At 53.2% G+C, this 27,636-nt stretch overlaps 1 protein-coding gene across 2 annotated transcripts in view; it reads right to left on the minus strand.

Moving 5' to 3' along the window:
- Positions 1-27,636, minus strand: part of LOC119461826 (uncharacterized) — a 370,449-nt gene that overhangs the window by 29,059 nt on the left and 313,754 nt on the right. The gene's annotated exons all lie outside the window — the stretch shown is intronic.

The raw sequence follows: 27,636 nt of genomic DNA on the forward strand, positions 1-27,636 counted from the left end.
CGTTCCGTGCGTATTGGACGTGTGCGAAGCATTGACCAGGCCGACATGGTGAAGGGCGAGAAACTGCTTGTGCCCTTTATTGCGCTTGCTTATAAAGACACGCCAAGAGTAAAGAGGGAAAAGTAAAGAGAAAGGGCACGGCTCGTGCCGAGTACAAATAATGACGTGGGTTGCGCTGGTAAGCGTACTATCAGATGACGATACGTTGTGTATAATAAATAAATAAATAAATAAATAAATAAATAAATAAATAAATAAATAAATAAATAAATAAATGTCCGGAGGCTGCGCGCTGTGGATATTGAATATTTACCCTTCTTCGAAGAGCTAGAGAAAAATAAGAAGCCAACTGCAAGGCACGCGGGAGCACGGACGCACGGAGAAGACGACAAAGTAAAAGAGACAGCGTCCGCCATGGACAGCATTCGATTCAATTACTGTACATAATGTAAATACAGTTGTGTTTCATCATAGGCCGTGACCATTTATTCTATATTCTGATGCCGAAACTCGGGAGTGCTCGCTGCGACTCTACACGCCTGGAGTGCTCATCGGGAACTTTGAAAGCGAAGACAGCACGTCGTAGGGACAGCGGAAACCTCCTCCGAAAGCCCGTCGGTACAACCTGACTGGACCATCCGCCGTTACCCTTCGCCATGATAAGACATCTGCTCAGTATTCATCTGAGAAGGTGAGCGAGGTCCCACATGCTTGAAACACAAGATGAACCGCCTCAAGGTCCTTAAAGAAAAGCGAACGGCGCGACGCCAGATGAATACGCGTCTCATCAATGAAGCGAAAGCCGTGATTGAAAGCGCTGACAGTGCAAAGATTTCATCTTTGATCGAACGACTACACGCAAATAATGAGGACTTGGACAAGCTTAACGCCGATCTAGAAGAAGCTATCCCTGAGGACGAGTTCGCGACAGAATTTGAAACTGTGTTGACTTATCAAGATGCTGCGCGAGGAATGTTGGGGGAGCTGAAGGCTCGGGAGTGGCTACTCCGTCAAAATCAGTGTTCTACGGCTGCCCCTTCCGCAGCTGCAGGTTCATCAAATGCACTCGATGATCGCGCGCCGCGCAAGTCAATCAAGCTTCCAATTCTACAGTTGCACACATTCGACGGACAGCTTTGTCACTGGCCTGCTTTTTGGGAGCAATTCAAGGCATCTGTGCATGAAAACGAAAAGCTGACGAAAGGAGGACGATTTCAATATCTGAAGAATCTTCTTAACGGTGCAGCAGCAGCTTCAATTTCTGGTCTACAAGCGACAGGCGAGTGCTACGACGACGCCATCGAAATTCTAAAGAGTCGTTTTGGCGATAAGCGTCGGATTGTGCAGGAGCATCTACGCCGTCTGCGCACACTACCAGCAGTTGCTTCCTCAAAAGATGTATACAATCTTCGAAGGCTATTCGATTATGTGCAGTGCCATATCAGAGGCCTCAAAGGTCTAAACGTCAGTCCTGCAAGCTATGCAACTATGATGACGGACATTCTATTGAAGGCATTGCCAGCAGACATTGTCATTGGCTATTACGGAAAAGAAGCCAGTTCAAAGTCATCACCGTCTGCTATCGACAGTTCAGGCTCTGTACAACAGCAAGATTCAACGACAGCGACAGCCGATGAGGAGTTGCAAGAACTCTTGACCTATCTTCGCGTGGAAGTTGAAAGCCGAGAAAGAAGTGGAGTTTTTGACTTTAAAGGAAAGAAATGCGCTAAACCACCCGAGGAGAGAAGAAACTTGCACTCCGCCTTACCAACAGCAGCTGTCCTGCAATCTTCCTCGAAAGTTAAAGACAAGGACTGTCTCTTCTGTGGGTCTTGAAATCACTCAACTCCAGTTTGTGACAGCAGCATGAACCATGAAGAAAAGTTGAAGAAATTGTCTACAGAAAACCGATGTTATCGATGCACCGTGAGAGGACATTTTGCCAAAGACTGTTATCGAAAAGTCAAGTATGGAACATGCAGAGGAAGACACGTCTCCTCAATGTGCGATCCCAAGTGGAAACCTAAGAAGACGGAACAAGAAAGTCCCGTTACCGCGAACAGTCTTCATACCAGGTCTCGGTCGTTCGTGGATGCTGAGGTTTTATTGCAGACATTTCGGGCATGGATCATCGGACAAAAGCAGAGGGCCTACATTCGTGGAATTGTAGACAGCGGAAGCCAGCGCACGTTCATTCGTGAAGACGTATCCAAGACACTTGGCTCGAAAGAACTGGGATCGGTGAATTTACAGCTAAATACTTTTGGTCAGACAAGCTCGGTTCACATCCAACATCGCATTGTCGAACTAAAAATTCGCAGTCAGTATGACAATCGGGAATACCTGGTACAGGCCATTGAAGTACCATTCGTCTGCAAGGATGTTGTTCAAGTACCACTCGAGCATGACTTTGTTACAATCATTGAAAGCGACGGACACCTCATTGCAGATAAGCTGTTATTACGAGGCATGGCTGCTGTTCCTGGTATTAGCCTTTTAATTGGTGCTGACCAGCTATGGCAATTCATGTCCGGAGAAATGAAACGATACCATTGCCAGGCAGACTTGGTGGCGCTGGGTTCTGCATTTGGCTGGATGTTACAAGGACCACTTTCGTTCAACACCTCTTTGGAAGCAGCACTCAACGCATGCGTATTGCGAGTAAGTGCATCTACTGACTCTATCGACGATCTACTTCGGAAGTTCTCAGAGTTAGAGAGCATCGGGATTACGCCAGTCGACAACACTCCAAATAAGGAACCTAATATGGTGCTAGATCACGATATCGATATCGCCTTCGTCAACAGGCGCTACCAAGTAGCCCTTCCGTGGAAAGAAAGCTGTGGACAACTAGACGATAATCGATTGCAAGCACGGAAGCGACTGATGTGTCTCGGAAAGAAAATGAAGAACAATCCAGAGTTTGCCGTAGAATATGATACCACCATCAGGAACTATATGAAGATGGGTCACGCCGAGAGAGTACCTAGCCAAATTGAGGCGCAACCCTCTAAGGTCTACTACATGCCGCATCACGCTGTTGTGCGAAGCGAGTCTACAACTACTCGAGTACGAGTAGTTTTTGACGCATCCTCTCACGATCCTGATTCATCGTCCCTCAATGACAATCTCGAGAAAGGACCAAAGCTACTAGCCGACTTGGTTGCTCTTCTCATACGTTTTCGTATGAACCGTATTGCTATGACGGCTGACATAGAGAAAGCCTTTCTACAGATTAGCGTAAAAATGGAAGACAGAGATGCATTGAGATTCCTATGGTTCAAGGATATACCCTGTAAGAGAAAACCAGATCCTGAAATAGAGGAATGGCGCATGACAAGGGTGCCTTTTGGAACAGTAGCAAGCCCATTCCTACTCAACGCCACACTCCAACACCACCTGAAGGGAGTAAAGGATCAAACAGAAGAAACGGCCAAGTTACTTGCTGCTTCTTTCTACGTTGATGACCTTCTTATAGGAACAGATAGTGAGGATTCAGCTCAAAAGGTATACACAGAAGCAAATTATATAATGGAAGACGCTGGAATGCGACTAAGAAAATGGTCGTGGAATTATAAACTGCTGAGAGATCTTATCACCACGGCTGAAGGAGATAGCCCACCCTCGGGAGCTGTCAAGATATTGGGACTCTTGTGGGATCCTATGACAGACAAGATGACAGTAGCCGCAAAATCCGCGATATGCTTCTTGGGAAAAGATCAAAAGCCGTGTAAGAGATATGTTCTGCAAGCAGTGTCAAGGATATTTGATCCGCTTGGAATGGTTGCACCCTTCAGCATTCAAGCCAAGATATTGTTTCAGGAGTTGTGGCAGAGACAGGTAGATTGGGACGCAGATTTGCCTTCGGACCTTGCTTTACAGTGGCAAAATTGGCGCTCAAATCTGCAGCACCTTACTTCTACGACTATCCCACGTTGGGTCAAGACTGGGCTCGAAAGTCACTCCATGCAGCTCCATATATTTTGTGATGCAAGTCAGAGGGCATATGGCACTTGTGCATATTTGAAATTTCTTGACCAAGGGAATTGTGCTCATAGCCACCTCATAATGGCGAAGTCACGAGTGGCGCCTATGCAGAAAGTGACTTTGTCAAGACTGGAGCTTCTTGGCGCTTTGCTCGGAGCAAGACTAGCGAAATTTCTGAAGACTGCCCTTGAGAAGTGCACACTAGGAACATTCTTTTGGACGGATTCCAAGGTCACACTGCATTGGATAAAAGGGTCTCCGAAGAAATGGAAGCCATTCGTAGAGAATAGCGTGGCTGAAATTCAAGGCTGTTCCGACAAGAGCCAATGGTGACGTTGTCCTGGGACTGATAATCCTGCGGATCACCTTACACGTGGAGTTCAGCTGCAGTTTCTCAAGACAAACGCAGTGTGGTAGAAAGGACCACTATGGTTGAAAGAAATGGAAGATGCATGGCCCATGCACACCCTGGAGGCAGATTTACAGAGTAATGATATAGACTTAACTGAAGCAAAAGTCGTGCAAGTTTTACATGTGAGAACGTTGTTGCCTATTTTGGACCTTGAACGCTACTCAAGCCTCACAAGAGTGTTACGAATAACAGCGTGGGTATTTCGTTTCATTAAAAGCTGCAAAAACAAATGCATCGGAGGCCAACCACAGCTCACAGCCGAAGACATTAGCGGCGCTGAAAATTACTGGATCAAGGTGGCTCAAGAGGATATTTATGCAACAGAAATCAATCAGCTTGAAAATGAACTACAGCTGAATCGCAATTCAGACCTGAGAATGCTTCATCCTTTTCTCGACATGGCAGGAAGGTTGCGTGTAAGTGGACGACTGCAATTCTCACAGGAAGCGGAAGAAGTTAAACATCCTATTTTGTTGCCTCCGCTTCACCAACTGACAAAACTTGTCATAAGAGACTGCCATAAGCGTACACTCCACGGTGGTCTGCTAGATACCCTCGCCGAGCTTAGAGAGAAATTTTGGGTACCCCGCGGAAGACAAACTGTAAAGAAAGTCATCAGAGGATGCAACGCTTGCATGAAGACACGCTTAAAGCCCAGCAGCGCACCTGTTGCACCATTACCAAGTGAACGAGTACGCCGATCTGATCCTTTTCAAGCGGTTGGAATCGATTTTGCTGGACCTGTATATATGAAAGACAGTACGTCGAAGGTCTACATAGTGTTATTTACTTGTGCCGTTACAAGAGCAGTACACCTTGAATTATCCACCGGACTGACAGCAGAAAGTTTCCTGCTCACGTTTCGGCGATTTTTATCGCGTCGTGGATTGCCTGACGTAATATACACAGACAACGCGCAGGCTTTCAAGAAAGCGTCAAAGGAAATCGCCTCCTTGGAAAGAGTATTGTTCAGTGGAGAGCTACAAGACTATTGCTCTCAAAAAAGAATAGAATGGAAGTTCATCGCAGAAAGAGCTGCATGGTGGGGCGGCTTCTGGGAGAGATTGATAAGAACTGTGAAAACCAGCCTCCGGAAGATCCTTAACGACGGTATTGTATGAGGTAGAGGCAGTAGTAAACTCCAGGCCCCTCACTTACTTGTCAACGTCACCAGCAGAAGTGGAAATACTTACTCCGGCTCATTTCTTAACCGGTAAACGACTAACAAGCCTTCCTTACCACAACGAAGATGTCGATACGCCAGGGTCAAGATCTACGGTCACAAGAAAGTGGCTTCATCGCAAGCAGTTACTGGAGCACTTTTGGAGAAGATGGAGGCGAGAATATCTTCTTAGCCTGCGCTCAACGCACTATGCCAATGTTCAAGCTTCGAACAATCTGAAAGCTGGTGATCTTGTGCTTCTTTACGAAGAAAATGCACCACGACAACTATGGAAGACGGGTAGAATCCAAGAAGTACATCGAGGACGTGATGAAAATATCAGAACTTGTTCGGTGAAGCTTCCAAACGGCTCTGTAATACGCCGACCCGTCCAACTTCTGTACCCAATTGAACTTTCTTCGCTGTAACACACTCAAACTGCGCGCCTTTCCGGGGGCGGAGGATATTGAATATTTACCCTTCTTCGAAGAGCTAGAGAAAAAGAAGAAGCCAACTGCAAGGCACGCGGGAGCACGGACGCACGGAGAAGACGACAAAGTAAAAGAGACAGCGTGCGCCATGGACAGCATTCGATTCAATTACTGTACATAATGTAAATACAGTTGTGTTTCATCATAGGCCGTGACCATTTATTCTATAGTGGAAACCCCTTGAGGCGAATCTTTATTTGGTGTTTACGTGCAGCGCTGTTCAGTGACTATTGGCAACTATAATTCGTAGCGCTGGATTTAACTGCAGTCATGACTTAGTGGTAGAGCATCCGCCTCGTCTGCTGCGGGAGGTACTGTGTGCAAATCCCGGTAGCGCCGCGTATCCACTGATTTTTCTCATAGCCAATGATCTCCCCGACCTGGTGTTCGGCTACTAACGAAAGTTCTAATCTCAAAAGGGAGCCTTACAGATTTAAAAGAAAAAACTCGAATTACCCTTAAACTTTGCCTTTAAGAGTTGAACGCGATAGCGTTATTGGATGCCGTTGACGCCGACACCGACACCGTATCTTCGGCGACATGGGGCCCGATCAAAATTTAGAAAGGCTCGGTTTTCAACATTCTCCTCAATGTTGCCTAGAAACAAAGTACATCAAAACACCATCAGTAATAGAGGACGCTTAAGCTTCGCCTTTAAGAGTGGAACGCGATAGCATTCAAACATCCATGGCTGCTTATCAGGCTTTTTATTGCGATAGCAATTATATGGACACTCAAAAGCAGATTTCTGCCGTCGGCGTCGCCGTCGCCGTGAGGTTCCGTATGACGTCAATGAAGATGAAATCGTCGCCGCGCGGTAGGTAAGTGGTTCTTGAGGGAAAGGGAAAGGTTGGCGCTATCTTCTGCAGCCCTTGAGGGAGCACGGCTCAGCGCCAACGGGGAGGGGTAAGTGGGAGCGAAAGAAGGGATAGAGTGGAGACGCCATGGCTGGGCGAAGCAAAACCGGCAGGCATAGGCGGCACGTATCAGGCCGAGATGGAAGGCCTTGGTGTGCTGCAGAGTCTGCAGGGGTGTTGTGCCAGGCCGGTCAGGCCCGGGGTGGAGTGGGAGGCCGTGAGGCCTTCCCGCTTGTAGAAATGTCCTTAGAGGCGTGCGGAGAGCCCTGACGAGTCAAGGAACTCCACGACGCCTCGAAGTGCAGAAAGGTGGTGTCGGCCGGGGAAGAGGAGATCTTCCTCCTTGTCACAGGGGAGGCCCAGGCGGCGGAACTCCTGCAGGAGTGGGCCCCGCTGCTGGAGGTACGCCGGGCAGGCCAGCAGGAGATGTTCGATCGTCTCCGGCTCCCCGCAGGAGCTGCAGGCCGGGGACGTCGCTCGTCCTAGTCGATAGCTGCGTGCTGCCGTCCAGCTGCAGCCGATGCGGAGCCGGAGAAGGAGCGAGGTCTCCCTGCGAGCCAGGCCTCGCTGGGGGAGTGGTCGTGGGGGGCATCCCAGTGCCACCCGTTTGTCTGGGTGGTGCGTCGCCAGGTGTCGCCGCAGCCTCAGTTCAGTGAAGTCGCCCTCCGTCACGGCCCGACTGAGGGGCACAGTGGTGTGGTGGGCGTCCTTCGCCAGGGTGTCGGCTGCCTCGTTGCCCGGGATCCCTACGTGGGCGGGGATCCAGTGCAGGGACACCGGGTGGCCTGCGTCCTGCAGCGCTGTCAGCCGGGTAGACAGCAGTGCGACTCCAAGGCTGGCGCTTTCTGGCCTCTGCAGGCCGAGGAGGGCTGCCTTGGAGTCGCAGAGGATGGCCGCTGGTACCCCAGGAAGCTCCTCGGAGAGTAGGTCGACGGCCAGGTGGAGGCCTGCCACCTCCGCTGCAGTCGAGCTGGCGTGTCTGGGCAGTCGACACTGCCTGCTCTTCTGCAGGGCTGGTGCCGTGCAGGCCGCCGTGGCAGAGCCGGTGTCCGGTACCACCGAACCGTCGACGTACACCAGGAGGTGGTCTCCGAGGGTCTCGTCCAGGAGGCAGGCGGCCGTCTGCTGCAGGGCGCAAGCGGGCGAGCGCCTCTTCGAAATCCCGGGCAGCTGCGTGGCGATGGGGACAGGAGGCCTCTGCGGTGGGGGCAGCTGTACCGCATTCGGCGGTGGGTTGCCAACCACCTCCTCGTAGAGGCGGCACAGCTGACCCATCCTTGAGGAAGGCCGGGACTGGAGGCGACGCAGCAGGCCTCTGCCATCAGGAGCATGGTGGAGGCGGTCGACGTGCCTCAGCCCCTGCTGCAGGAAGAGGAGTGACAGGGGCCATGCTCCAGCCTCCGCAAGGGTAGCGGCAATCTGGGAGCTCCGGGGGACGCCCAGGCAGAGTCGGATGGCCGCCCGGTGCTGCAGCTCCAACTTTTCGAGGCGGCGTGGCGGCAGCGCCACCAGCGGGAGGGCGTACCGCAGGCGTGATGTGGCCGCCGCCTCGTAGAGCCGCAGGGCCCACTTCACCGAGCAGCCCTCTCCATGAGCAAGGAGCTGCGACACGGCCTTGCGGACCCTGATGGTCTGGGTCTGCATGGCCCCGACTGCCGGTCGCCAGGTTAGCCGGTGGTCGATGCGCAGCCCAAGGTACGACACAGTCGTACTCCATGGGATGCGCACGCCTTCCAGCTGCAGCCGGGGAGCTGAGCGCCGTGCCGCTGCTCTCGGGTGGACGAGGAGGGCCACCGTCTTCCCCGTCGAAACCGAGAGTCCGATGCTTCCCAGGTAGGCGGCCGTGGTGTCCAGGGCTCTCTGGAGGGCCAGGCACACGTGGCGGCTTGACTGCGGCGGTCCCCGCACCCACAGGGCGATGTCATCCGCGTAGATGGAGCACTCCACCTTGTAGTGAGGGTCGGTCGGCAGTGCAGCAGGCAACCGGGCCAGGGCGAGGTTGAAGAGAAACGGGCTCACCACTGACCCTTGTGGTACGCCTGCTGCGACCGGACGGGGAGTGCTCCTTGCATGGCCCACGCGGACCCTGAGGGTGCGGTCGTTCAGGAACGATGACAGGAACCGCCGCAGGTTGCCGCCAATGCCCAGGAGGTCCAGAGCCTGCTGGACGACCGCATGTGGGAGGCCATCGAACGCCCCCTTGACGTCGATGAGGAGGAGCATGGCGAGGTCTCCGCTGGCCCTGGCGTCCTCCAGGGTGGAGACGACGTCTGCGATGGAGTCCGCAGTGCACCTTCGGCGCCGGAAGCCTGTCTGCTGGTCCGCGAGGAACCCGCAGGCGCGGGCCACCCATTCGAGCCGTGCCAGAGCAATGGCCTCCATCACCTTGCAGGCAGCGGAGGTGAGAGAGACCGGTCGGTATGAGGACAGCTCGTTAGCCGGCTTATTGCTCTTCAGAATGGGGGCCACGATGGCTGTGCGCCAGGCCTCCGGCACCTGTCCTGACCACCAGATGTTGTTGTAGCAGTCGAGCAGGCGTCGTTGTTCACTGGTGGCCAGGTTGCGGAGCATCTGGAGTGTCACTCCGTCTGCTCCCGGTGCACTGCGACGCTTGCCCCTCCTCAGGGCCGTCTGCAGCTCGTGGAGAGTCAGTGGGTCCTGGCAGATGGCCGCGATCTGGCTGGTCGCCCACTCCGGATGCAGCTCCAGCAGGCAGGTAGGCGGGTTGGCAGGGGGAAGTCCGACCGGCAGGATGGCCGCAGCGAGGGCAGCCGGGGGGGCGAAGTGGTCCGCTAGCAACTCCGCCAGGGCCGCCTCGCTGATGCCCAGCGAGATAGCCACCGCGAGGACGGGGTGGCGGTTGACCTTCCTGCCGGTCAGGGACTTTAGGAGGCGCCAGGCCAGGGGGCCCTTGGAGCGGTTCTCGATGGTGGCGCAGAGGCTCCCCCAGCTCTGGCTCCTTCTGCGCCTGGCCTGTCGTCTGCAGCGGGCATCCGCTCTCCTGTATTCGGTCCAGTGCTCTGCATTGCCCGTCCGGATTGCTCGGCGCTCCACGCGTCGCCTGGACGCACGGAGGTTGAGCAGGAGCAGATCCGGGGCAGGAGTATCGGGCAGAGCAGAGCACTGGACTGTGGCTGCCTGGGCGCACTCCATGATGGCACTCAGGAGGTCACAGCCATCTTCCAACTCACTGCAGCGCTTCCTGAACAGGGACCAGTCTGTGACGTGGTATGTTCGTGACCTCGGCCTTCTCCCACACCCGGGGGTGATCAAGATGGGGAAGTGATCAGATCCCCAAGTGTCGGGAGTTGTAGCCCAGTCATAGGAGCGCTGCTCGGTGGTAAGGGAGAGGTCGATGGCTGTGCTCACCCCACGGCGGACGTACGTGGGTCCTCCTTTGTTGAGTACCACCAGGCCTGCTCGGCTGATGGCGTTGCAGAGGTCCCTGCCTCGGCGGGTGCACCTGCGGCTGCCCCAGTCGGTGTGGTGGGCGTTGAAGTCACCGCACAGGACTGCATGTCCACCGAGGCGTGCTGCAAGCCGCACCAGGCTGGAGGGGTCCCACTGTTGTCCAGGACGAACGTAGACGCTCGCCACGGTCGTGTCCTGTCTGTCAAGGCGTACCGTGACAGCACAGCACTCCATGGCGCCGCCTACGACGTCCGAGACTGGGGTCACCGAATGGGCCAGGCTGCTGCGGACGTAGATGGCAGTCCTCGGCTTCCCCTTCTTGTGGGCACCCTCAAGGCAGGGAGCGTCCGTGCAGCTCTGCGTCGAGCATGTGGTGGCGCCAGAGTAGCCCGTGTATCCCGGCAGCCGCAGGTCCTCGGCCACAGTGTACACCTCCTGCAGTGCGAGGACGTCGAAATCACACCGCAGGAGGTGCGCGCACAGCTCTGCATGCCGCCGCCGCAGTGAGTTGGTGTTCCATTGGAGAACACTCGGGCGGCGACGGCATTTCCCAGCTGTGGCTGGTGAGGGATCAGCCATGCTGGTTGACTGTGGTCGAGACTGCCACTGCCTGCAGGCAGATGGCTCGGAGGGGGCTCTCGGCAGGCAGCATCTCCCCGATGGCCTTCAGGGCGAGCTGCAGGCTGGCAATGATCTGGTCCCGAGGGTCCGGGCCAGGCATTGCCAGTGATGCTGGGGCTGTGGTGGGCTCGCTCCCAGGGGTGGCAGGCGGCTGGCGTCGCTGCTTCCGTGGGGCCGGTGTGGGGGGCCGTCCGGGGGGGGCTGCCTTCTGCTGGGGCGCCTGTGGGAGGCCGGCCAGTGCCTGTGCATAAGACAGGCCCTGCACAGGCATTGAGGTGGCCTTGGCCTGCAGGTTCTCCTCCCGGACACCAGCGCGGACTGCCCGGCGGGAGAGGGGAGCAGGGGCAGTTGCCAAGATGGTGGCCACCCTGCGTTCCTCCTGCCACCTGGGGCAGGCAGGAGTATTTGCGGGGTGGTGGCCACCGCAGTTGCGGCAGTGGGCCGCGTTGGGGCAGCTGTCACCCTGCTCGTGAGACCTCCCACAATGACGGCAGCTGGATGGCGAGTCGCAGGAGGCAGCCACGTGCCCAAAGCGGCCACACTGCTGGCACTGCAGTGGACGCGGTCTGGACGGCCGCACCCTGAACCGGAGCTTGTAGAGGCTCACATGCTCAGGGGGGACCGGCCCCGCGAACCGGATGGTGATGGTGTCGGCCTCCCTGGTAGCAGCCAGCACTGGGACTCCCGACTCGATTGCCCCCAGCAGGTCCGCGTCTGCGGGGATGCCGTCGGCGCCGTGGACAAAACCAGTGCTCCTGCCTCGCTCGGCAGGCTGCCGGGCAGTCACCGGTATTCCCCGGAGCTCCGTGGTGGCCAGCAGCTCCTCCAAGCACCTCTGGGTGGTGGCGTCGGCGGCCACGATGTTGCGCCTGTGATTGACTCTCACAGCGGCAACACCTGGCCGCGCTGAGAGCACCGCCGCAAGAGAGAGGCGTGGTGCTCCTCTGAAGGTGCCACCCACCACAGATGGGCGGAAGAGGGCCGTGCCAATGACGGCGGGGTCCACCGGGATGGCAGCACTCACTGGTGCCCTTGCGCGGCGGCGATCGGCCTTGGACAGCACCAGCTGGAAGCCCTCAGCTGGTGGTGCATGGGTGGATGGGGCCTCCTGTGCAGCAGCCTTGGCTGTGGGTGTGCCGGAGCCCGCCAGAGTGGGCCTCGGGGCCGGAGGGGCAGCAGGGGGGGAAGCCTGTTTGGGTGCAGAGCTTTTCCCCGCCTTCTTCTGCTGCTTTTTCTTGTTTTTCCCCTCCTGCCTCGGTAGAGTGGGGTGGGGGGGATCCTTTAGGAACCTCGCCGCTGGGTGGGCGAGGCCGTGCTGCGTCGGACCGGCTGGGGCTGTGTCTGCTCGGGGATCGTGCGCGAGCCCCAACGGCACAGACTCGGGCGCGTCACGAGCGTCCGCCGTAGCAGACGACGCAGCAGGGCTCGCGCCAGCCTCGCCGGCAGCCGGAGGAGCGACCGTGTTGATGCGCGCGCCCTCCCTCGGGGAGAGCACGAAGGAGGCAGCGGACGACTCGCCGGGCGTCCGAGGGGCGGCGCTGGTGCTCGAGGGGAGCAGGAGAGCCGGCGCAGGCGGCGGATCGGCGGGGGCGCCATCTCTTGCCGCGGGCGGTGACGAGGAGGCGGCTGAGTCCCCCGGGCGCCGGGAGATGGCGTCGCCGTCGTCCCTGCTCTCCGGCCAAGGTGAGGCGGTCGGCGGCGGCAGCTTGCGGCGACCGGTTTGCTCCTCCTCCTCGCTCTCTGCTTCGCGCGTGCGTTTGCGCGAGGAGGAGGAGTCCATGGCCTCCTCGTCGTCCGAAGGGGGCAGCGGGGCGGCGCTGGCCAAGTCTGCAATGGCGGCGACTTGCTCCGCGGGGAGAAGGCTCGCCTGGGGGGAAGGCGCCGCCGGCGCTACGTGTGTCTCGGTGACGGCGGGCGCGGCCGCGGCGGCAGCTGCTTGGGTGGTGGTGGCCTGTGTCTTTATCCACGCGTCCACGATCTCGGCGGCGCGCACCTCTAGTTCGCCTCGCTCACGCGACGCTTGTAGCGCTTGTAGCGTCACGGGCACAAGGGTCGCGAGAGACGCGCTCGCACTTCGACGATGGCCCGCGCGCGGCGGGCGCTCTCCTGGCCTGCGGAAGCCCTCCATGCCGTTCGGCTCCGCAGTCAACACGCGAACCGCGCGTCACAGGGGGCAAACACACTACACGCACGTCGCGCGCACAGCACCGACCACGCGATGCGCGCACGAGGCGGCACAGCCGGGGACGCGGCACAGATGTCGGGTTGGGAACGCCACTCGCGGAGCACAACACTGAAGCAAATCCACTCGTCGCACGATGCAAGCCCGCAGGGAACACACAGGGTTGCGCGTTGGGACGCGCAAATCGTGCGCGGCTGCAGGTGACGTCGCCGACGATGGTGAGCCACGCGGCTCGTGCAGCACACGCCGGGGCGATGTGCAGGCACGACCGCACGGGAGAAGAGCTAGGCGCGACTGGCCTCGCCGCGCGCCGCCGAACGCTGTATGTGCGAGTGAAAGGGCGCGAGGGACGCGCTTTCACGGGGAGTGAACGCACGGCGGAGAACAAACGCGCGTTCTGCGCTGTGCTCCCTTAAGGGCTGCAGAAGTAGGCGTCTCTTTCCTCCTCTACAATCACCGTATTTGTAGAGTAAACGTACCTTCTTCCGACGCGCGAAAGGCTGTGGGGGAGGGGGGGGGGAGGGGCAGGGAAGGGAGGCGACGTTTAGCTGCGGCATCAAGTGCCTATTTATATCAGAGGCTCCGGCAACAGTCACCAACGCCGCACGCATTTTTGAGCGAACGCGGGCAAAACGCCGGCGGCGTCTACAACAGTTCTGCGTGTTGCCGGTGCTGCTGCATGTCCAAGTTTATACAGCTGATAAAGCTGCTATCATTACTCCGTATAGCTCTCTTCAAATTTGCTATCGCAATTGATGCTTCGCCTTTCAGGTGAAACTGCGACAACTTTTTTCTCGTATATTCAAATTACAATCCGACGCCATCTCGTCTGTAGGTTGCGGTTAAGTCGTATTTTACGATTTTTCTGACGGATGTTAGTTTGAGAAATTCAATTTTTGTTCACTAACGCCTTGCGCCACGTGAAGGGCCCGCCCGGTCGGGGTGGTTCTGGATGATGTGGTTCGGCATGATTATTTCCTCCAGACGCTAATGCTCACGCCGACGCCGGATTTTCTGGGAAACGGGGCCCTTGACGCTATCGCGTTAAAAACAAAAAGAAGTCTCGTGGTCCCATGCCGTAAACTTCCCAGCAGGTGCACCTGGTGGGAAAACCCCCCCTGCAGTAATGCCAATACGACGATGCAGGGATTCTGTCAATAAATCAATGAAGTAAAGCACACGACCAAATTGGACGCGTTTTCACCGAGAAACACCGTGTTGGATGCAGACCTGTGTCTCTCGAATACCGCAGAGATACAAACTACAGTCTGTCGATCGCATCCGCATGCCGAACAGAACTCCTCCTGCACGAACTGTTTTTCACTGTACTTCCTTGCGCCGCTAAACAACACACGTGCGCGCTTCCACGGATGTCTCATCGCATCCCATTTACGAGCTGTGTTGCACTCGCGTTCCAAGCTGTGCACCAACGATGCTCTGCTTCGCTCTTCAGAGCTCATTGTTGCGAATCGGAGCTACTCTACTTGCACGCGTTCTAAACTACGCTTCGCTGCGTATCGAAGACGTCACTCTGCACATCTTCCGAGCCTATTCTATAACGTTCCTCCTCTCAACCCTCCACGTAGACGCTGGAATGTTTATGGCAGCGCCGCCTTTGGACAAAAGCGGTCATTGCGCTCACAGACATTCCACATCAATTCCTGAGAAACGTAGTGTCTCCTTCAGTAGAGCGGAGGCGCTGTGCTCAACTAAGCTGAGTGGAGGAAGAGCTTAGAGTCGAGGATAGTTTTGGAATGCGGTGTTGTCTTTCCCGTATTTAGTAAACGCTTCAACGCCTTTTCGTTCAACGCCCATCGAACAAAGTACAGAACAGCCAGAACTCGCTAACGAGGGGTTTAGAGGCAAGGAACTCTTTCAGACGCCGTGCACACAATTATGTACATTGAGATATCGCACATTTTTCCCGAGCGGGTTACATATGGTCGGTGGAAAATCATCTATTACAGATGATCTTCCGTAATCGGCTGGAATGATCTGTTACAGGTACTAACGTCTTCTTCTTGTAACTGTGTCTTGTACTGCGCCAAATATTGAATAAAGCCAAAAATAATGTGAAAAATATTCAGTATAAGAGCACGTGGTTCAGCATCATCAGATGATCTACCTTTCTCATTTTTTTTCTGTTTTCGGCATTGTCTACGGCTTTAGAGGGACACTAAAGCAAAAAAAATGATTTCTTCTATATCAGTAAATTAAACCTTATACAATGTCAAAAACACCAGTCTTATCACAATAAGAGGCTTGGTAAGCCAGAAAAAGCGCAATAACAAATGATGGATGGCGATGCTTCCTTCAAGTTCCCGCACCAGCTCACTGTGACACCTTGGAATTTCACAGCGTCTTCTAGGGCTTAGTTGATTATTTAGAGGTAAAGATAAAGTAACATTGTGTTCTAGAGGAGCGAGAGATTGAACGTGGCAAGTTTCCTGAGCTTTTGCTCGGCCAACGTGTCCTAAATACGAAAACATACTGTTACGAACAGTTGTGACGCAGTGGCTTTATTCACAGGAGATGGACGATGGTGGCAGCCCAGTCCGGCCTCAAAATCTCTTAATTTTCTTCGTCCACTCTTCCTGCTACTGGCTTTCGTATTTGCGTATCTCCGTTACATATACCCGCAAGCGGACGACACTCGTAGAGCGAGTATGGATGGACAAGCAGGGAAGAAAGGCTTCAGGCGCGCAATATGAGTCAGCTGCGTTTTGCTTGATCGCCGACCATTGCACAGGAGGCGAGCTATTACGTAAGTGAGTTCACTCAGGTGGTCCATAACTACAAATGGGCCTGAATATTGAGCCAAGAGCTTTTGACACAAAACACGCTTGCGTTGCGATGTCCAAGAAGAACCAAGTCACCTTTTGCGAATGATACGTGTGCTTGTTCGTGACGGTCGTCGTATCGCTCTTTCGAACGACTTTGCGAGGCCGGAGTACGAAGGCGAGCTATTCGACGGGCTTCTTCAGCGAGACAATACAGAATCGTCATTATGCAGAATAAAGGGTAAGAAAGTGTCCAGAGAGCTTCGCGGTAACCTTGCATACAGGAGATAAAATGGGCTTGGTTTCATGTTTCGCCGTGTTGCATGCATAAGCGATGAAGGTCAGCACGTGGACCCAGTTCTTATGATTGGAGAGACCTACAGCCTCCCGCATTTTAGCCATATCGCGCGAGAACACTATAATATGGTTGTACGTCGCCCTGAAGGGAACATCGAATTAGACGACTCTTGCACAGGAGCTTGCTTAGTGCAGTTGAGAGTACTTCTGCCGGTCTCGCCGATTATCGCCGCTTAAAGGCGCTAAAATGACGCGCGAGGGACGCTCGCGCGATATAGCTGAAGATGCGGGAGGCTGTACATTGTAACCCTGTTGGTCAGAATTCTGTTTGTCCTTTCAAGGAGGCCATTGGTCGGAGGATGTTATGGCGTGGAATGACGAAACTGGGAAGTGCATAAACGATGCAACTCGTCAACGGCGTCAGCAGTGAACTGGCGTCCACGGTCGCTGATGATACCACGCGGTGGGCCATGACGAAGGACCACGGAACGCAACAGGAAGACCACCACGCAAGCAGCGGTGGAAGAGGGTATGGCTGCAGTCTCTGCGTACTTTGTAATATGGTCCACGCAGACAATTATCCAACGGTTTCTATTGTTAGACAACGGGAATAGACCCAAAAAGTAAATGCTTACTTGCTCGAACGGCGTACTGGGTGGCCTCAATGGCCGAAGGGGACCCGAATGCTGCGGTGGTTGGTCGCTTCTGACCTTGGCACGTTTCACAACTAGCGACACAGCTCTTGGTTGTTACGTACATTTTGGGCCCGTAAAAGCGCTCCTGCGTGCGGTGTAGCGTTCGTACGAAGCCGAAATGTCTGGATGTCGCATCGTCATGCATGGCGCGTAGAACGTCGGAGCGGAGACTCTCGAGGACAACAAGCAGAAAATGCACTCCATGCCCGGAGTAATTAGTTTGTAGAGCCACTCATCACGGACAGTAAAGCGACCACTGCCTTGAGAAGTACCGGCGGCAACAAAAAGCGGATCGAAGGTCAGATCGTTCTGTTGTTCTCGCTGAAAGTCTGCCGCGTCAGGGAACGTGCAAGTAACAGCAGCGAGACAGTCGTCAAAATTCTCAGCATCGCAGTCGGTAGTTGCGAGAGGAGTCCGAGAGAGGCAGTCTGCGTCAGCGTGACGAAGGCCACTCTTGTACGATATCACAAAGTCGTATTCCTGGAGGCGCAGCGCCCAACGTGCAAGGCGACCAGAGGGATCACGCACACCCACGAGCCTTCATAAACAATGATGCTCGGTAATTATTTTGAATGGTCTACTGTAAAGATAACAGCGAAACTTCTGTACGGCGAAAACAGCTGCCAGGAATTCCTGTTCCGTACTCGTACAATTGCGCTCAGATTTGCTCAGAAAACGGATGGCATATGCGACGACAAGCTCTGCGCCACTGTGACGTTCTACAAGCACCGCTCCTATCCTGATTCCACTAGCATCAGTGTAAACTTCAGTCGGGCAAGATGGATCAAAGTGACGCAAGAGGGATGCTGACGTTAGTATTAACTTCAGTTGAGAGAATGATTTGTCACACTCTGGTGTCCAGTTGAAGGCCGCATTTTGTCGCACAATACTTGCCAACCGGTAAACGAGGTCGACCAATTGGGGAACAAAACGATGAAAATACGAACGTAGGCCAATGAATGAGCGAAGTTCTCGCGCTGTTGGGTCCCGAATCGGCCGGGTGCATTCTTTGATTGCTTCCCATCGAGGCAGGCCCTTTCATGAGCGTCGCCCAGACGGCGACAGTGCCAGACACCGACGAGACGGGCAAACAAGCGCCCTAACTCGGCAGTGCTCATTCTTTGGGTGCTTCCCCCGATACCACCCCTCTCATCAGCGTCGCCCAGACGGCGACAGCGCCCGACACCGATGAGACGGGCAAACGAGCGCCCCAACTCGGTAGTGCGCATTCTTTGGGTGCTTTCCCCGATTCCACCGCCTTCATCAGCGGCCGCCTACCTGGCGACGCGGCCCGACCGCGGCAGTGACGTTCAGACAAAGAAGCTCACTTAGAAGCGACCGACCACAACCGCCACCCTTCGTTAGAAGCGGGGATTAGCGTGAAGGCCATTCTCCCGACCCTGGCAAGATGACCGGTGGAGGGCAAGAAACTAAATCACCGACTTTCGTGGAAGGAGTGTCAACCCCCTGTTTCCGGATTCCCTCGTCCTGGCTTCGAAGGTGAAACATTAGAGGCGGAGTTCGGCGAACAATACGACCCCTCTGATTGGTCGCATCAAGGTCATCTGATTCCCTAGCCGGGTCAACTAGGGAAGACCGATGTTTTATAAGGAGACACCTCGAGTGCAGTTGTGTGTCCTGACGTGTTCTGAAATGTGCTCAGACATGTAGTGAGCCGAGACTTTCAAAGTGCTTTCCCATGGAGTGGGCTTCCATATTTGGAGCCACTCTAAATATGTAAAATAAACGCTTTTTTCTCTCGCTGTTACTCCGGGATGTACACATCCCCCTGGCTGAAGGATCACCGACCTAAACGCTACCCGAGTCCCAACAAACTGGTGGCAGCGGTGGGATGAATCCTAACCCCGAGCCGCGAGCAACTGGATCGCCATGGTAAGATGGACCCTGCAGCCAACGCCAGGCGCCGGCATCTCGTTCGCGACCAACTGGGTGGCCGCAGTGAGATGGACCCTGCAGCCAACGCCAGTCGCCGGCAACTGATTCACGAGCGACTGAGTGACAGCGGCAAGATGGAGCCTGCAGCCAACGCCAATCGCCAACTGGTTCGCGAGCGGCTGGATGAACGCAGTGCATCATGACTGCACGGTACAGGGTGAGTGCCTGGCTTTGCGCTTGAGTCATCGGTTCTTTTAGCCTAGACTTTCTAAAAACCGATGGAGCGTGTAGAACTGCCCATTTTGATACTGTAGTTATTGCGCCTCTCAGCAGAAAGCAGCTTTCAGCATAGATCTGAACCAGCTACTAAAGCCAGATCTCATACCTGTGTGGGAGTAATTGGAACGTAGAGGCCTACCGGAATTGTAATCAGTTAAAAGGCGACCCAGGATTTACGTCTTCTTGCAATTGATTCGATGCGGTGGATGAGAACTTGGGGACTTGGTGCTACTTCTGTGTATAGGCGTTTGGTTTCTGCTATATTTTCCAGCTTCAAATTCTCTTGGGAAAACAGAATTGAACCGCTGGTAGTTTTTTTACTTGCATTGTGGTAGCAAGTATATATTGTGGAATAGGTGAGCCAAAGCCTAAAGTAGTGACCATGTACCTCCTGGGTTTGACGGGAGCTAGCTTGTTGAGGCTGTGTGAAGACCTCGACGTAGAAATAGGGCATGATAAATCTGAAGCCGAAATTAGAGCAATTTTAGAAAGCAACAGTGATCAGGAATACTTTGAATACTACAGCAACTCAATTCTAAAACAGCAGGAACAGGAAGCAATTGAGAATGAGAAGGAGTTAAAAAGACAGGAATGGATTAGGCAACAATACGAAGACATAGAAGCTCTCAAACAAGAGATTGAAGTAATGGAACAGGGTTTTGAAGTGGAGGAACAGAAATGTCAGGCACCCGTAGAATTAGTGCACAGAAAGTGCAAACAAGTAGCACGCACGGTTCTACCGATGATAGAAAGAGAGGCTGATCCCCGTGAGCCTAATTGTACGTTCGCAGGTTATGCCAGATCCTTAGACCGTGACGTAGTTGTTGAGGAGCCCGTTAATGGGGACCGTATTGAGCGCGACGAGATACTGTGCCAATGAAATACTAGAGAAGCAGCTAGGCCAGCTGTGGACGATTTGGCACAGTTATCCGGGGAGTACGTCGCGAAAGGTAGCTCTTGCAGAAGCCCGAAGTGGCCCCGAGTCGTCAGACAAGAGCACCAGTGCAGAGTCCAATCGGTCAGGAAAGTGCGCTAAAGCACAGTGTAGGCAGGGCAGTGCAGATGTGGACAGCTCCCAGGTATACGAGCTACGTCGCGCAAATGAAAATAACTGCATTGTCCCTAAATGTTTGAAGCTCTCCGCCAGTCCAGGTAGCATTGAGAGGAATGATTAAACCGCAAATCATTCAGACTGTGCGGTTGAGACGGAAATAGTGACCGATGAAATAAGTGCCGGTCAGCACGATATTCAAGCGGAAGGCTTGAAAATGAGCACTATACTCGCGGACAACTTTCTGTGGCAATGAAGGGAAAGCTACGGAGGCAAAGCGCGCACAAGTGAGAGCGCTACTGAAAAGAGTCCCGTGTTTTAATCCAGGTTCGTTTAGGCTGGGGAAGAGAAAACAAACAACTTATTAGCAACAGTTAAATAAGACAGAACACACCATTGAGTGTAAAAGTTTAGTTATTTTTCGGCATTTCCCTTCCGCGTCTAGGCAAAGGCGAAACCGTCGCACGTGAAAGCTGCGTGGATTAAGCGTCTGTTCGGAGCAACCAAAAGCACTCTCAAACGCTGCCGGACTACTGGGCGCGGTAACACATGTGCAGCATCCACGCGCGCATTGCTTTCCCTTTATTGCCACAGAAAGTTGTCCGCGAGTATAGTAAACGTGCTAGGATGAAGCGGTGTCGCAAACTCAGGAATGCGGCAGACAAGGCAACGCGGCTGAATAAAGGCGCTAAACCCAGCGGGGAGCGCAGTCAAAGAGTTCGAACGGCGCGTGTGTTCCTTGGAATGTTTTCAGACAGATCGAGTCCGAACCGCCGAAGGAGGAAGAAAAGAAAGGGCCGTTCGGCGCGAAGGTGGCGCGGAGGGGGCAATTATGCTCCCCCTCTTTGGGTTATTTTCGAGGAATGCTAGGCGTGACACAGGAAAGCGAGTCGGTAATTCGACGCAAATTGGCCATACGCTACAGTAAAATCGCAGTCGGATGTCCAGAAGCATGTTGCCTGCATTTAAAGTGTCAGCGGTCGCCAGCGTGGAGAATGACCTATGTGTCCTTTGTGTTCTCTCGTTAACACGAAGAGCCCTCAGACCGCGCCCGCCTCGACTACGGCTTAAGATATGGCGCCACCATAGGCTACTCGGAATGAAAAACGACGCAGGTTTTGCTGAAACATAATTTTGTTTATTTCTTTTTTTGTGTTTGTTTAAATGTTTTGAGATCTCCGAGACTAAAGATACTTTCGATATGCAAGTTTCGAGCTTTGTATAATTGTTTGTTTTAGAAGCTCACTGATGTATGTTTGAAACTGTTTTTTCGACGTGTCTTCTTTTTTTAAGCAGATAGTCAGTCTTATTTTTTTGTATGTGAAAAACGCTTGCAGTGTCAGGTCCAGGCTATTTGTTTGAAGCTTGTAGTGGCACGCTTGATTATCACATCACTTTTTAGAAATGTTCGCGAGTCCTGTAGTGTTAGCGAGTAATTTACGCAATATTTTTTTTGTTTCTTTAGTGTATATCCTATATGGACAAGAGGAAGAAATTGTTAGTGCGTGATTCGCACTTATTACCTGTGAGTTTGTCCGCAAGGTTAAAGCGACTCTTACAGTACATCCATGCTGCAAATGTGGCTCGCAATGACACGATAGTACGTGCGATACCAGCGGATGTAAAACTGTTCATCGCGTTTGTGCTGCGTATGATATTTCATTTATCATTTATTTAGAGCAATTTTAGAGTATTCTACCTTTTCTCTCTGCAGTACGACGATCTGGTTTTGGGGAACTCAGAGGTTCATGAGAGCTCGCTTTGGCGGCACAAAATTTTTGGTCCAAATTATTGGGTCAAGCGAATCCTGGTGGATTGAACGGATTTCGGGCGCTTGAGCACTATGTGGTGCTTTGTCACTAGGAATGCTCTTCTCTATGGGATGTTGCGAGAAAGTTGTGAATCCTGGTCCAATCTCAAAATTGTGGACTTCAGCAAAGGTTTAGTGATTTGACGGCTGCTTTGGTGGGATTATTAGATAAGGGCAGGTGCGCTGATTTGTTCGCTAGACCCGATGGCTCTCGGTGCGAGCAAGACGCTTTCCTGTGCCCTGTGGTTCGTGTGTGTGCTTGCGTATTCCCAGGGAGAAGGCCACAACGAGGTTAATGCTGGGACCAGGGACCTAATTCTCGAGTGTGTCATCGGCCATCATTTCAAAAAGAAACCCCGAGATCTCGACCGACCACCGACGCTTCGGGCAACCTGACAGCTGGTGACCCTCAGGTCGGATCTTCCGGCGGGGGAGGAGTCTGTTGCGTCCCGAATCGGCTGGGCGCATTCTTTGGTTGTTTCCCATCGATGCAGGCCCTTTCATGAGCGTCGCCCAGACGGCGACAGTGCCCGACACAGACGAGACGGGCAAACAAGCGCCCTAACTCGGCAGTGCCCATTCTTTGGGTGCTTTCCCCGATTCCACCCCCTTCATCAGCGGCCGCCTACCTGGCGACGCGGCCCGACAGCGGCAGTGAAGTTCGGACAAAGAAGCTCACTTAGAAGCGACCGACCACAACCGCCACCCTTCGTTAGAAGCGGGGATTAGCGTGAAAGCCATTCTCCCAACCCTGGCAAGATGACCGGTGGAGGGCAAGAAACTAAATCACCGACTTTCATGGAATGAGTGTCAACTATAGCACTGCACGGGCCGATTTTTTCAGCCCGGAGTTGAGACGCCCGAGAATAACTCGCTGCACGTTACATGCACACGATCAGAAAGCCCGAGCCCGGCCCGGGCCCGAGTCAAAAAGCACACGCCGTGGCCGAGCCCGGCCCGAGCCCGTGAAAAAACTGTGCTGCCCGGCCCGGCCCGGCCCACGGGTCGGGCCGGGCTCGGGCTTTCGGGTAAGCCCGAGCCCGTGCAGTGCTCTAGTGTCAACCCCCTGTTTCCGGATTGCCTCGTCCTGGCTTCGAAGGTGAAACATTAGAGGCGGAGTTCGGTGAACAATACGACCCCTCTGATTGGTCGCATCAAGGTCATCTGATTTCCTAGCCAGGTCAACTAGGAAAGACCGATGATTTATAAGAAGACACCTTGAGTGCAGTGGTGCGCCCTGACGTGTTTTGAAATGTGCTCAGATATGTAGTGAGCTGAGACTTTCAAAGTGCTCTCCCATGGAGTGGGCTTCCATATTTGGAGCCACTGTAAATATGTAAAATAAACGCTTCTTTCTCTTGCTCTTACTCCCGGACGTACTCATCCCTCTGGCGGAAGGATCACCGACCCGTTTCCAACAGTGCTGACTGCGGGGGCTTGAAGGAGCTGGCCGCTTCAATCTTACGAGGATCGGGTCTGACGTCATCCTTGTCGACTAAGTGTCCCAGGACCAGTGTTCGATATTCGCCAAGCCGACATTTTTTAGTGCATAACCAGTACAGCTTTTCCGGTGCAATCGAGAAGAAGGCTGATGCGGTCTTTAGGTTCTGCAAACGTGCGGCCAAAGATTACATCATCATCGAGGAAACACATCCTTATCTCCCACTTTAGACCACGTCGTCTTGTGTCCATAAGTATTTGAGGGATGGCAGGAACATTGCAAAGGCCACAAGGTATAACAGTAAATTCGAATAGGCCATCTGGAGTGATGAAAGCGGTTTTTTCCTTGTTGTCAGGGTCCATAGGTGTTTGCCTATACCCAGATCGCAAATCATGTGTTGAGAAATAAAACGAAGACTGTAAGCAATCAATGACGTCATTGATTCGCGATAATGGATAGACGTCGTTCTTCGTCAATGCGTTTAGACGTCTGTATTCCTCGCAGAATCTCCAGGAGCCATGTTTTCTTCGTGCCAGGATTACCGGGGCTGCCCACGGGCTAGACGACTCTTGAACTACACCTTTGCTCATCATCTCTTTGACTTGTTCTGCAATAACTTTGCGCTCGGAGGATGACACTCGGTAGGGCTTCTGGCGGATGGCGTATGCTGAGCCGGTATCTATTCTGTGGCGTGCGCGGGACGATATTAAATGAAGTGGCGCATCTCCATGTGTGAAGTTGAATGCAACAACATGCCTGGAAAGCACCTGCACCAGTGCTTGCCCTTTCGATGTATAAAGAGCCTTGCTGATCATACCGAGCATGATCTCTTAAGAGTGGCGATTATCGTAAGGAGAGCAAGCTGTACGGAGGTCCGCAGTTAGTACCGCTATTGAACTGCATGAGGCTTCATCGAAGAGAGCGAGTTTCATACCGCGCTGAAGGACAACCGGCGCGGCGGAAAAGTTGAGCGCCCACAATGTCGCGACTCCTTTCGTCATGCACACGACAGAGCGGGGCTGAAGTATATTTTTTAGCACAGTTTATGCTGAGAGGCCTAACTACAAGGTCAACCCAAGCAGCGTCAACAGCAGTTGAAGAAACACAAATGGGCGTCAGGCACCATGATGGTGCAATCACTTCAACAAGAACACTGAGCGTGTCCCTGTTTTCGCTACGCGAGATTTGTTCGGAAAGTGCTGGTAGAAATAACTTGTTAAACGATATTTCGCCACTACCACAGTCCATAGAAGCGCCACATTCTTCAAGAAAATCAATACCAAGAATTACATCGTGCGAACCACGCGAACGAACAAGGAATTCCGACCCAAACACTTTTCGAGCCAACAAAACACTCACAGCAAAAACACCAAGGGGATGAAGCCACTCGCCGCCTACTCCACGAAAGGTAATAGCGTCATTCCAAGAAAACCTAACTTCGTGGCCTAGACGGTTTTTGAAAGCGAGGCTCATCACAGACACAATAGCCCCAGTGTCAACTAACGACATGGTCTGTATTTCGTCAATCAGCAAAGTCACTTTGTTTTTGAGCATCACGATAGGCAGAGGTATTTCTTGCAAAGACCGTCCGGCGGCCTCACTTCCATTGGGCGCGGATGCTAGTTTCCCGGCGGCGGTGAGCAAGAACGGGGCCGAGGGGACAGAGAGCGACGGGGACGGTTAGTTGGTTGTGTCAACTCTCCTCAGATGGTGGTGAATAGGTGCATCTGCATGTGGTGTCGTGCGCGAAACGGTCTCTTGGAAGCAAATCGGTCATCGGAAAGTCATATGAAGAATATTGGAGGTGTCCTTCGTGATTGACGGTTTTGGCGACAATAGCGAGTCTGGTGGAACCGCACTTGTAGCACACGGAAGGGTCGCGGTTCAAAGCATATTCCTCGAAACGAATGCTAGGCCGCTGTGGGCGGCGAGAAAGGAATGCGAGAAAGTTGGTTGTCATGTGTGTCTCTGCTGCTCGCTGTATCGGTCATAAGTGGCGTCGTGGTGCCGGTGCTGTCCTTGCCGCGTTATGACATTACAAGTGACAGGCTCTTGTAGTTGTAAAAAAGTGGCTCTTCTCCTTGTGGCCGAGCGTCATAACTGGCCTCTGTCATAGAGACCTGGCTGTTGTCGAAGCACGAGTGCCCCTCACCGCAGGATACGATGAGACGGATGCAACATTTGACTCCAAGTCTGGTGGCAAGCGGGAGTTATGAGTGCCTGGATGTATCACTTGCGTGTGCAGGCTCAGCTTCCCCCGGACGTCGGAGCGTCGATGCAAGATCGAGTGACTGGTTGCTATCGATGCTTGCAACTGTCGTCACATTGGCGAGCCTGCCAAACTTCGACGCGATGCGCCTCGTTTTAAGTTGATCGAAAGTACGAAAATGCCGACTGATATCGGCAACAAAATCCAGGGTGTCTTTTGCGATGAGGAAACTGTAAACATCTTTGGCGATTGCTTTTAGGATGTGTCCGACATTGTCTTGCTGAATTATTCTAGAGTCCACCATCCTATATAGTTTTATTACTGCCTCAATGTCGGTAGTGAAAGTGTGGTCTGGAAATTGCACGCGTTGTAGGAGCGTCTGTTTTGCCGTTTATTTTTCGTAGCGGAGTCGTCGAATCACTCCTTCATTTCGGAAACAAATCTGCTCCATGTTGTTAACGTGTCCTCGTAATTGTCGAACCACCATAACGCAATATCCGTTAGAAACAACGCGACGTTCGAAAGCTGAGAAGCGCTGTTCCACTTGTTGGCGGCGCTCACCCGTTGATAATAGATGAATCATTCCTCGACGTCTTCGTCCGGTCTCTCGGCGAAGGGACGCGCATCTCTGAGTTGTTGAACGGAACTGGTCACCGCAGCAATTGAATGGGGCCGTTGTTCGTCGGCGTCGTCGGACATGTTCAACTCCGGTGGATTTGGTGGAAATCCAGCAAAGCGACGCGGCTCCGTCGAAGAACTTGTGATTGATTGTGTGAAGAACCACAACTGTGACGAAGAGTTGCGACGAAATGGTTTTATTCACAGGATGGACGATGGTGGTAGCGCAGTCCCGCCTCCAAAGCTCTTCGTTTTTTTCATCCTCTCTTCTTGCTCACTGCCTTTCGTACTTCCGTATCCCCTTTACAATACTTTGAAATCCGCGACTTCACACTCACGTACAGGCGTTGTGGTGTCGGCGTGAAAAAAAAAGACTGAAATTTTGGTGTTCATTTTTCCTTGTAATAACCAACATATTATTTCCAAATTAACAATAGAGATTTCAAAGAATACGTTATACATCTTAGCTGACTTAGTGTTTTGCTTAACTGTCCCTTTAAAAAAGTTCCAGCTGATATGGTCATGTGAGGGCTTTAAGATCCACTCACAACACCCGGACTCACCGGGTATCCTTTCGGCATGGAAACTTGCGTATGGTTACAAATGTGTGCAAAGGGAAGCACCACGCAGCACTTAGCTGTGCTCGACACGGCTAGCTAGTTAACTGCTCGTATATCTATGCAGAGCTTGTTGCGCTGCCTTCCTTCTTCCTTAGTTTATGAGAAGAAACTCGACGAAGGAAGCAAGCAATGTAGTGACATGCTATGTGAAAAACGTCGGCTCAAGTGACCGCGAAGAGAATGATGTCGGGATCAAGTTTGTCTGTACCACCTGCATTGAAGACGCGAATGAAGAGAATGTGCGCGACGTAGGATTTACATCTCTCTCGTGCGGAAAAATGTGAAACTTTCAATGAAAGATACCAGCTGTTCTTTTACTACTCCGCTCCCCTTACATCTAACACCACCAGCAATAAAAGCACCGCCCTTGGTGAACAGCCCGAAAGTCTGCTGAATGCACATAGCACCCCAATGCCGCACACGTTTCCTGGTACTTGCCTACGTTCATTGTGAATGTTATGTCTTAAAGCGTCAAATACCTACACAGTTCAACGAAAACACGCGAACATGAGCATGACTGCCGAAGAAGGGAAGAAGGAGTAAGCCATGGGCAGAAGCTCGTCATTCCGCTAGAAGCCATGGCAGCTCAAAGCCGTTTATCTAAATCAGAGGGCTGGAGAGGCCGATCGAGCATACCGCGCTTCCTGACTACTCATTTTGCACTTTCTACGCTTCAGATGCTGTTCCTAATATTGTCACTACCCTGAACCTTTGCACACAATTGTGTAAAACATGTAAAATATAAACAATGGCAGTGTTTCGTTTGTCACTTACTTATTTGGCATCACTATATGGCCTGCTTAGGTGGCTTTCTGCT

This window comes from Dermacentor silvarum, chromosome 8, assembly GCF_013339745.2.
Source record: "Dermacentor silvarum isolate Dsil-2018 chromosome 8, BIME_Dsil_1.4, whole genome shotgun sequence".
Taxonomy (NCBI): domain Eukaryota; kingdom Metazoa; phylum Arthropoda; class Arachnida; order Ixodida; family Ixodidae; genus Dermacentor; species Dermacentor silvarum.